Source organism: Dipodomys merriami, unplaced genomic scaffold (assembly GCF_024711535.1).
Source record: "Dipodomys merriami isolate MVZ:Mamm:240054 unplaced genomic scaffold, mDipMer1.0.p SCAF_624, whole genome shotgun sequence".
Lineage (NCBI taxonomy): Eukaryota > Metazoa > Chordata > Mammalia > Rodentia > Heteromyidae > Dipodomys > Dipodomys merriami.
Window position 1 is genome coordinate 76,474 of NW_027206207.1, and position 11,649 is coordinate 88,122.

The 11,649-nt window shown below is 38.2% G+C and overlaps 1 pseudogene; it reads right to left on the bottom strand.

The window, feature by feature from the left end:
* Nucleotides 1-1,571: 1,571 nt before the first annotated feature.
* LOC138815128 (U6 spliceosomal RNA) lies at nucleotides 1,572-1,671 on the bottom strand (annotated as a pseudogene).
* Nucleotides 1,672-11,649: the final 9,978 nt, after the last annotated feature.

The following is an 11,649-nucleotide window of genomic DNA, read 5'->3' on the forward strand; positions in this document are numbered from 1 at the left end:
ATTTCCCAAATCATTTACATAGAAGGCATTGTTTCCTATTTTCTCATTCCTAGAATAAGCTGCACATGAAGACACCACTGGTCCTGATTTTCAGTCTGTACCTTTAAATACTGAGGAAAATCTTTCCTCTGCTCCCTATAATTCACTACTCTCCAGTTAGAATAATTTAGAATAGTAAAATTTGAAAAAGAGAAAATAAATCATGGTGAAAAAACATATGCAGAACATTCACCAGTTTTTTCTGACCAGTTCAACCAATGTGAACTATTGGGGAAATACATGGACACCTCATTCCCACTGGTACTCAAAATCACTGGTTAGGCAATTCTGACGAAGACAAGGAACAAGATGAAAAAATGAGGAATGGTATCAATTGCAAGAAAAAAATGGAGTAGGATCCAAGCAAATTTCTTCTTTGGGATGCCGAAATGTATCGGCTTACTGTGTTGTGAACACTGCTTTCCAAAATGGCCACGCAGATGAATACTAGGGATGAGGATGAGTATACCCCTCTTCATCGGGAAGCCTAGAGTGGACACTTAGATTTTGTCCATGAGTTGGCAGCTCAAGGCAGATATTCATGCAATAACTCTGAATGGCTGGACACCCCTGCACAGTACTTATATGTGGAAAAATACCAAAATGGCTTCTTTATTACTTCATCATGATGCAGATACCAATCCCCAACTAAAGGCCTCTTGACCTCCTTGCATCTTGCTGCTGGGAATAGAAATAGCAAAGATACTCTGTATCTCCTTCGGTTGAACCATTATATCAAACCAGGTCTGAAGAACAACTTTGAAGAAACTGCATTTGGTATTGCCAAAAGGGTAAGTACGTATCATTACGTCTTTGAAATTGTGGAAGGCTGTACAAATTGGTCTCCTAAATCATAATGGTTTGGTTATGTTTCTTAAATTTCAAAAATGCCAGTCCATCTTTTGTGTCCCTACACATTTTTTCACAATACAAAGCAACAGCAATATCTTACTATAAAAATTTATGTATTCCATGGTATTCTTCCAAGTGAATTGCATGACTTTGATATCAAAATGTATTCAAGAGTTGTTTGTATACATCTGTAATGATTTCTGCAGAGTTTGTGATTCTTTAAATCAGAAATAATTTTAACTTATCTGTTGAAATGAATAGTATAGAAACTAAAGATGTTCCGGGTGCTTTTCTGAACAAATTATATCTATGTTTGTGTAATGTTCATAATCTATTTCATTCTCTCCTAGATATAATACTTTGAATTCTACATTGTTATATAATGTATAGATTCATTAGTAAATGTGACCTTTCAGATTGCATTCCATATAGAAGAATTTTAAGACTCCTTTTTTTTTCTTAGTTTCTTTTATTATTTTATTTCTTTGGGATAAAATGGCAATATTATCTAATTTCAAGGTTTGTAAAGGTTATGCTATGTAAAGGCCTTTCTAAGGTGAAAATTTAATATACTGATGTCAAACTAACCCTTAATTCTATGAATTACATGTATTGTTACACTTATATTTTTGTAATCAACTTTTTAATAACTCTTTTTCATTTCTTGCATCAGAAGAATGAAAAATATGGAATACTTCACAAATTTTCATATCATCCTTGTGCAAGTGCTATGTTAATCTCTGTATTGTTGTAATTTGGGTAGACCTGCTGCTGAAGCATGTAATATCCTCTAAATTTAAGTACTTAATGATACAATCTTTATACAGGCATATATCCATTGTTGCCTATTTGTAACAAGGAACCCTTATTGTTCCTGAAAATGCTATTGATCTTATTTCTCTAAATTTCTGTGTACAGTGGGAAAAACTTATATAGTTTGGTCGATTGCTCACATTTACAATTTTTTGTCAGTGACTATTTCGTCATTTTCATTTTAAATTTGATCATACTTTGAAGCCTTTACAGCTAAGTCCAAAGGTGGTGGCTTTTCAAGTACTTATTTATCAACTGAGTTAGCTTTGTGGAGCTAATGGATTCAAAGTAAGCCTTGCTTAAGAGCTACTTCTAACTTTCTGCAGCTTAAAATTTCCCAAATGAGGTCTTGCTGGGACAAATGTCTACCTGAACTGTGAAGACTCAGGGTCTATGTTGAGGGGGCAGAATGATGCAGGCTCCAGCCTCGGGGTTATCTGAGGACTGTGTTTGGAATTAGGAAAGCTCTTGGAACGCCAGGCTACAGAGGGAAAATGTTCCCTCTCCCTATCTCAAAACATGTCACAGACTCCTGGGAGCTGAGGAAGTGGCTCTTCTCCTTGCTTAAGCATAGATTAACAGCTGGTCAAGCATTTTCCTGAGATTGGAGAAGTGGTTTGAGCTTGATCTAAAATAGTTTAGATAATAATATACCTAGACCTTCTCTCATAGGTTAAGTAAAAATGTATCTGTGGAAATTTTTTGTGTGAATGTTTTCTTACCAAATCTTGGCAAATATGATGCTTGCTAGTCTTTAAATACCCACTAACAATAAAGCACAGCATGCAGTGGCAATTGCTGTTTGCACTCTGCATCCCCTGTGTCCTGGTGATTTTGTGACCCTTACCTAGGGACCCCAACGCACTAGACATTGACACTGAACCTTTACCTTTCTTCCATGTAGGAACAGACCAACCAGAATATCTTACGCTGAAAGCATGGATTGTCTTCCTGGATCAAAAATAATCTTAGTTACAAGGGATCATAGAGAGATGAACAGTTCAGACAGAATTGTTCAGAATAGAAGGTATTTTATCAAAACATAATAGTTTATTATATGTATCATTTCAAAAGTAGCTAAAGCCAAGAAAGTGAAAAAAATTGTTCATATGCATGATTACCGACTGTCCTGACCTGTCTATCATCCAACCAAGCAGGAACTTACACTACTGACATTCTATCACCAAATATTGCCATAGCTCCTGGAGAAGTCCATATGTTTCTCCTCGATATTAGGCCTTAAATTTGTAATGTTTTAATCACAGTGTTTCCTCTTGCCTCTAGGCTGCATATCTACAAATGGTAGAGCTTTAAGTCTAACTCTACCAAAAACTGAGGTAGAGATAATGGAATAATACTTTAAAACAGAGTTGCCTTTGATTCCCTAAACACAACACAACAATGCAAAACAATTTTTATATTATATGTACTTATATATTTTATATTTATACGTGCTGATTTTAAATTTTATACAGTGAATCTTACTAGAATTGATAATTTGACAAATATATTGACATTTATTCCCATAAATAGATTGGAATATAAATAATTAGGTTTAGAATATATATTAGAATATAAAAAGTATCAATGCAATATCTTCAGTATAAGCTTGTGATACCTTCTAAGTGTTCGTGGTCTTCTGAATAAACATGGTATAATAACAGTATTGTTTTCTGCTAATCTATAAGGGATTTTATTATGATGCTCTGTTTATTGTTTTAACTTGCTGGTCCCAAAGTGTTTTTCTCCATATTTCTAAACATTCTTACTGATTATACCCAAATTTTGCTGATATGATGTCTAAAAGCTATTATTCTTCTGCAGGACCCACGGATCCTAGGATAACAGGTCCCAGTTATCTGCATCATCAGATAACAAGGGCATGACTTCTCACATAGGCCCATGCAACATGCCAACAGAAAATAATTAAAGACTCATCTCAATTTCTCATTTCCTATAATATTTCAGGGCCCCAATTGCTTACAAGAATTAGCAGTAATCAATTGTGAAATGCAAGGCAACTTAAAATGAAAGATGAGATCACAAAATCTGAGAGAAAGTACTGTAATTCAAACTTTCAATTTACAGATGACCAGCCCATATGAGTGAACAAAATCACAAATGAACAACGTCATTTTTAATACCTTTCTCCTAATGATGAATGAAAGATTTCAGTGCAGCCAAAAAAATAGTTTCTGGAATGATAGATCATAATTGGTCTACCAAGACTAGGAAAACTTGATTTAGAGATCAAATATAATTTAGAAAAACATTAATTGAGAAGACCCTTAGTGCTTCAAAACACTGGTACTTCAGTAAAACTTGGTTCTGTAGTATAAAAATGTCATTCGCAAACCAATGTAACCTACATTTAATCTCCTGAAAGTATATTCCTTTTCAAATAAACTTTTAAAAATCATATTCACCAAAATAACACTTGACAAGTAGATGATAGTGACATTACAAGGTTTTCAAGTGTAGGGAGCAAGTTACAATAGAGTTGATTTACGTACCCAGCACTAATACCAAACAAGTTCAACCATTCATTAAAGTGCAGAAATACTACCCCCCACCATTTGTGTTGTTCAGTAGGGGCCTTCCAGGAATGTGTTTAATGGATCAGCCTCCCATATTTCAAACCCAAATGTTAGCTAATAAATTAAATTTCATCACATAAGAAGGTACATTTTAAAGTCACTAATAGTTGCCTTATCATGTGTTGCCTTATCATATATTTTCCCTATCTGTCTAACATAGTAAGAAATATGACTTTAAGTCTTGAATATGGGTACTGATGAGAGATTTGACAAACATAAAATCTGTCTTCTATTTCTATCATATTCCTCTAAGTAGTAAATTTTAGTTTTCTTCTTTTTCCAAAACTTATACGTAGTAGAATATTTACATAGGATAATGTAAAATAAAATAATCACATACCATTGCACAAAGCCATTTATAAAAACTGGTAGGAATAAATTCTAGGCCATTTTTAAACGTTCCTTTTGACTAAAAATTAATCTTCCAAATGAACGAGAATAAAATCATGTCTAAGTGCTTCACATTTCCAGTCTTGCACATTGTTATTGCAGATGAATGAATTATGGAAATATAAGCTGACATCAGTTGCCTATATATTCTCCATGCTGGCTGAGTCTTAGAATTTGCACAGCACAGGAAAACAGGTGCAATGACTGGCTTCTTACATCAGGGTGAATTTTTGGCATTGCTGGGCTTTGAACTCAGGGCCTAGGAGCCCAACTGCCCAATCGGTCCACGTGATCACACCAGACGTTGAGCCACTAAGGAGATGGGCTTTTCCCAGGGACTGAGATCGAGCCACAGGGAGGCCAAAATAGTGCTCAATGCATCATTTAAACATGGGATGTATGTTCACATCTGTGTGGGGACTGCATCGTGCATTGAGTGTACTTATTGTGTTTATTTTGTATACTATTCATGGATTATTGTGTATTTTCTCATGTATATGATGACAGGTATAACTGGGCTGACATGGATAACAACTTATTCCCATGACCACAGGGTGGCCCATGCATTCTCCATCCTAGCTGAGACCCAAGACTTGCAGAGGAAAGGAAAACATATGCAACCATTGGCGTCTTACATCAAGATGAATCTTTTGGCAGGGCTGGGATCTGAACTCGGGGCCTAGCAGGCCCAATTGGTGAATGAGTCCATATGAGCACAACAGCCTGTGAGCGACAAAGGAGCTAGGCATTCCCAGTACCTGAATTTGAGCCCCCCTGGGGGGAGAGTGGGGAGCACAATAGTCATCCATTCATAAGTAGAAGGTAGAATGCAAATAAGTATATATTTGTATAGAGTAGGATTGATGGTGACTTGTGATGGAAACCAATCTGTGTGTACCTATATTTCGATATTTTCTGATGCATTCATTTCATGTCTGTGATGATTATTGTCATGCTTCATTAACTCTTCTTTACAAATAATCTATACCCCATGAGTCCTGCGTATCATTTCCTACTGCATCATGCACAAACTACTGATTCAAGGATGAGATCGATCGCATGCCATGACTCTTCCTAGGTCCAGAAACAAGTATCTCAGGATCTCCCGCCATTCCCTCCTCCTAGAGGGACTGAATTCAAGCCTCAGTCCTGGAAAAGTTACTCCTTATATACATCTTAACAATAAGATTTATACTTCCGTTCAGATGTTCAGTCCATATTGTGTTTGGTGCGTTTATTCATTTTAATTCTTTTTTATTAATTTATTTACCACTTATTTTATTGATTCTGATGACACTTAAACCATTTATTACATTGTTTACATCCTATCACATAGAATCTAGATTTTAGATGTATGTGATCTCCATCATGCCTGGCAGTGCTAGAATCGGATCTCAGAGCCTAGCAGGCCCAATTCATGAATGGGTGAGTTTGAGCATGGGAGCCTCTAGTCAATGAAGCTGTCAAGTGATTCCCACGGGCTGAGATTGACCCCCAGTTTTGGCCAAAACAGCAATACATGGATAGGCAGACGGTGATATACAAAGAAATATATATTGTTAAAGAGTGCCAGAGCCGTCTATCTATGATTGAATGACACCTACTACGTTCCTACCAACTCTTAGGTATTTATTATACCACCATTGAAGGAATATTATTCTTTTAATGCTTAATAAACTATACACTAAGATCAATCAGCATTCTTGGACTATTGCATCCAATTTTAGACTAGACGGATGCATGAACTACTCTTTCAATGGATATTCCCATGCATAGGAATGAGTCTCTTGTGATCTCCTGCCATTGGTGTCAGGACTGGGATTTGAACCCAGGGCCTATGTCCACAGGTTGTCCTATGGCTTCACTGATAGCCCACAAGCCATCAGCAATGGCAGGTCATATCTACTTTGCAGCCATGTCATTCAAACCCAGGATGGTCACTGTGCAAAGAAAAAAATAATAAAACCCCAGACCCCTGAAGGTTTCCACTTTTTCTGCTTTCCAGTTTTTTTTTCGAGAAAGTCCCCTGGGCCTAGGATCTTAGGATCAGCTATGGTTCTGGAGGCTGCACCCAAGCCGAGAGAGATCTAAGCTGAGACAGAGTTTCCATGACCTGAGTTCAAGCCCCATGGTTGGCCAAAAGAAAAAAAAGAAAAAGAATAAAGAAAACATAATTATTTAACTAAATTAAAAAAATAAAGCTACCTAGTTTGGAATTTCTGCTAGTTTTCTTTCCTAGCCTGGGATTTGAACTCAGGGTCTTGGTAAATCTGTAGCAATGTGAGGGAAGATTTGCTACTACTTGAGTTCAAACCTTGTGCCAACCAAAAGTGAAACCTAAGTCACTGACCTAAGCAGGGGGAGGTAGTTGTGGCAATGGGAGGGAAGGTATAGTAGGGGGAAAACAAAGGAGGAGGTAACAATGCTCAATATGAAATTTACTCATTACCTTGGTCCTGTAAAATATTTTTACAATAAAAAACGAACAAAGACAAACAATGTAGTACTCATAGAAGCATTTTGGAGGTAAGGGAAGGATATCTGAGTGAATAGCTGTACAAAATTCTACACTTTTTAAAATGTTCAGTATGGAACTGAATAAACATAACTGCTTCCATTAAAAAATTATGTCAGTGTCTTGGAACTGGGGCCAGTATTTCTGCCATTGCTAGGATTTGAGCTCAACGTCCAGGTAACTATTTTGCATCATGGGTGAAGGCGAAGCTCACTGTCCATGAGGAAAGAAATTCAGGCTAGAGTACCCAGGGCCTGAATGAAGGCCCTGAAATGGAAAAAAATATCTCTATACATGTGTAATATATGATATATATATACTTACATATGTATGTTAATTTCATATTATGATTCAGGTGGATCAGTGGTAGAGCACTTGCCTTGCATGCCTGAGTCCCTGGGTTCGATTCCTAAGCACCACATAAGCAAAAAGAAAAAATCCGGAAGTAGAGCTGTGGTTCAAGTGGTAGAGTGCTAGCCTTGAGCTGAAGATCTGAGGAACAGCACCCAGGCCCAGAGTTCAAGCCACACAACCGGACCCCCACAGAAAAAGAATGGTTTTGTATTTTATTTTCCTTTGATTCATTTATTTATTGATTACTGTATTTAGTATTTTTATACACATAATATTTATTACATTTTGCACATCTATTATAAAATTATACCCAATAATTGAGGACATTGACTCATTTTCATTAATATTTTATTAAGTGTTGAAACATAATACATAAGTAAATGGAAGCATTTGTCACAGTCTTTACATGATTAGAGTCTCTCACAAGTATGAGCTTTGTCTTATTTATCTTTGGAAACTTTCTATCGGGTTTTCTTTAGATGATTTATACTCAGAAGCCTTTTCTTGAGGATAGGCAAGTGAGGTATAAAATTGTGAGGGTGGGGCTAGAAATGTGGCTTAGTGGTAAAGTGCTTGCTCAGCATGCATGAATGTCAGGGTTTGAATCCTCAGTGCCACATACTCAGAAAAAGCCAGAAGCTATGGAGTAGCTCAAGTGGCTAGCCTTGAGAAAAAGAAGCTCAGAGAGAGTACCCAGGCCCCAAAATCAAGCCCAGGACTGTCTAAAACCATAGGCCAGATGCCAGTGGCTCATAAGTGGAACCGTAGCTTCTCGGGAGTCTGAGAGCTGAAGACCACAGTCCAAAGGAAAGCCTGTTAGATTCTTATCTCCCGTGAACCACCAAAAGAACCCATCTGGCATTTTGGATTAAGTGCTACAGTGTTCACCTTGAGGTGAAGGGCTCAGGGTCAGTGCCCAGGCTAGAGTTCGAGACACACAACTGGAAAAAGAGTGAGGGTTAATTAAAATACTTTTCCTATTTGCTAATTACAAGAACATTCTTTGGAACATGAACACTGATGCCCACCAGAAATGGACTCAGAGCTCAAGGTTCAAGTGTAGCACATACATATGCCTATCCTCTCAGACTATAGCATTGTAATATTGTTTCCTACAGGGTTCTTAAAGGTCCAAGGTTAAAAGGCTTAATATGCTACACAAGCCCTTTGTGATAAGCAGTTGACTTGTATTGTCAATGTCATTACAGTTCTGAACCTAGCAGAGCACAAGTAGGTCATACCCATCACCCTAGCTCAGGAGGCTGAGGTCTCAGGATCACAGGGTGAAGCCAGCCAGGGCAGGAAATCTATGACAGGTCAGATATTCAAGAGCTTCCTGTGTCTCCCTTGGTGATGAGAAATTACTTGCACATTAAATGTTCTTATAGTACTTGAGCTATAGAAGAAGGAAAGAACCATTATTGACCTATCCTGGATTCAGATGAAGTTCTCAGGATCCAAGCCCTAGCTGTGTTAGCAGGAAGAACTCCAGTGTAACTCTGTAATAGAAGGACAGAAAACAGTTTAAAAAACCAGTCTAGGTGCAGAGACCAGGCCTACAGGATTAGGAGGCAGAACGTACACACTCAACAGGGAAGTGAACTGCAAAACCACTTCATTTATTCCAGGCACAACCAGCATTGGGGAAAACCTGTAAAATTTGTTAAAGTTACACCAGGGTCAGGCTTTACTCGGCCTCTTCAAACCATGACTAATGAACCTTCCTCCCTCATGTGAAGGGAGCCTCAGGCTACCTTTAGTTTACCAATAGAAAGCCAGTTTAGTGGGGGAGAGGGGAGGAACAGAGTAGGGAAACCCTGCTCTCTGGTCTTAGGGAGTGGGTTTTTGATTCTCCATCTATCAGATTTGAAGACCCATCTACCTCTGCCAGTCCATTCTCCTTCCTTAATTCTCCACATAATTAATGCAAATCCCCAGACTAACTAGAGGCAGGACTGTTTCTATTTTGTCTCCAAGCATATGATTTAGAACCTAGTTCTGCCCTCTTGACTATGGGCCCTTGGTTGCCTGAGAAGTGGGAAAGAGACAGTCTTCCTGCTCTGTGGTTATGTGAAGGCACACTGCAAAAGGCCTCCTGACTGGGAAGTGTTCCCTTCTTTCCTCTTGACGTCCAAAGATTAAACTATCATATTTCTTTCTTTCTTTCTTTCTTTCTTTCTTTCTTTCTTTCTTTCTTTCTTTCTTTCTTTCTTTCTTTCTTTCTTTCTTTCTTTCTTTCTTTCTTTCTTTCTTTCTTTCTTTCTTTCTTTCTTTCTTTCTTTCTTTCTTCCTATCTTCCTACCTACCTAGGTATCTCTTTGCCAGGTCTTGGGTTGAACTTAAGGCCTGGGCACTGTCTGTAGCACTCTACTACTTGAACCACAACACCAATTCTGGCCTTTTCTGTGTATGTGCTCCTGAGGAATCGTACCCAGGGCTTCTTGCATGCTAGGAAAGCACTCTCTCACTAATCCACATTCCCAGCCCCCTCATAAGTATGCTACCATTACATAAGTATGCTACCATTTTACTTCCTCAAGTTTAATTTTCTGAAGACTGGTTACTTCTAAGAAACCCTATCTTGTGTACCCCTGCCTGATTTGTGACTGTTCCTGCATTGTCCTCATAATAAAATGTAAATAAATACTGCTGAGATCTTCAGTGAGCATCATATAAGGACACAGGCCTGGAACCCTGGAAGAGAAAGACATGAAGAGGATGATGCAGTAGGCGCAAGGATCATATCTGAAAAATAAATAAATAAATAAATAAAAGCATCATTGCATACAGTGTGTTTGAACTCATGGAGGTAATATACACACATAAGTAAGTAGGGCACTGATTCATAAACTTGGCCTTCTCTTTTTGAAAACGTTTTTGAGGCTATCACATGGCTTAAACTCAGGGCCTGATGCGTTCCTCAGCTGTTTTTCCCAAGGCTGAGGCTTTACCACCGCCACAGCTCCACGTCCAGCCATCTGGTCGTTAATCGGACATAAGTGCCTCCCAGGCTTTCCAGCCTGGTCTAGCCTGTTTCATCTGCTTGACTTTCTCTCTCAAAGCCCCATTTCTACCTTCTGGTCCACTGCTTCACTTCTGGTTTTCTGGTGGTTTATTGGACATAAGAGTCTCACAGACTTCCTGCTCAGGCTGACTTTGAAGGGTGATCTCTCAAAAAGGTTTCAAGCGAATTTCCTCAGGGATTCACCAAGGAACACCTCCACACAAACCTGGAGTCTAAATCTCGAGAGACACTAGAAAAGTGATGCATGAAGATGCTTCTAGTATATTCTAGATACTTAAGGTTGGAGAGACACAACACTCCTAATTATTAGATCATTTTATAGGCAAAAGAAGAAACGCAGACAATATAAGGATCGCTCTAGCTTTTGGTCCTCCCATCTTGAGACAGTAAGTTGCTGTAGCTCAATGCTAACTGACAAAGCTGGTATGTCCTGTGGACATTTGCACAGAAATTCTATGACATTCATTTCTCACTTTTGGTTTCAAACCTATGAACAGATGGTAAGATGAGGAAGCAAAATCCTTCTTAGAGAAAGCAAGTATAAAGGACATTGGGTAGTTAACTTATAAATTCATAAGACTGGTATGACCCTGTTAAGAAGTCAGGTTTCCAGATTAAAAAATGAAGAAGAAAAGAAAGAAGGTGCCAGTGGCTTCTCATTGTAATCTGAGCTCCTCAGGAGTCTGAGATGTAGAGAATCTGAGTTTGAATCCAGCCAGCATAGGAAAGTCTATGACAATGTTATTTCTAAGAGATCACAGAAAAACCCAGAAGTGGGGTTTTGACTCAAGGTTAATGCACTACCCTTTAGCAAAAGGATCTCAGGAACAATGCCTAGGCTCATAGTTCAACACCAGGACCTGCCCCCTCAAAAATAACCTGTACCTCCATATCTTTGTATATGTATGTATGCATTCCTATAGGTGAAGCTCCAGAGTAGTTACCATGAATGGCACCAAGCTAGAAAATTTGTATCCAATAAAATGATTTCATAACAGAGACTGATTTCATGAAAGTGCATGTTCTGCGGCTGCCCTCACTGTTTCCAGTATAGCCTGAGGGTT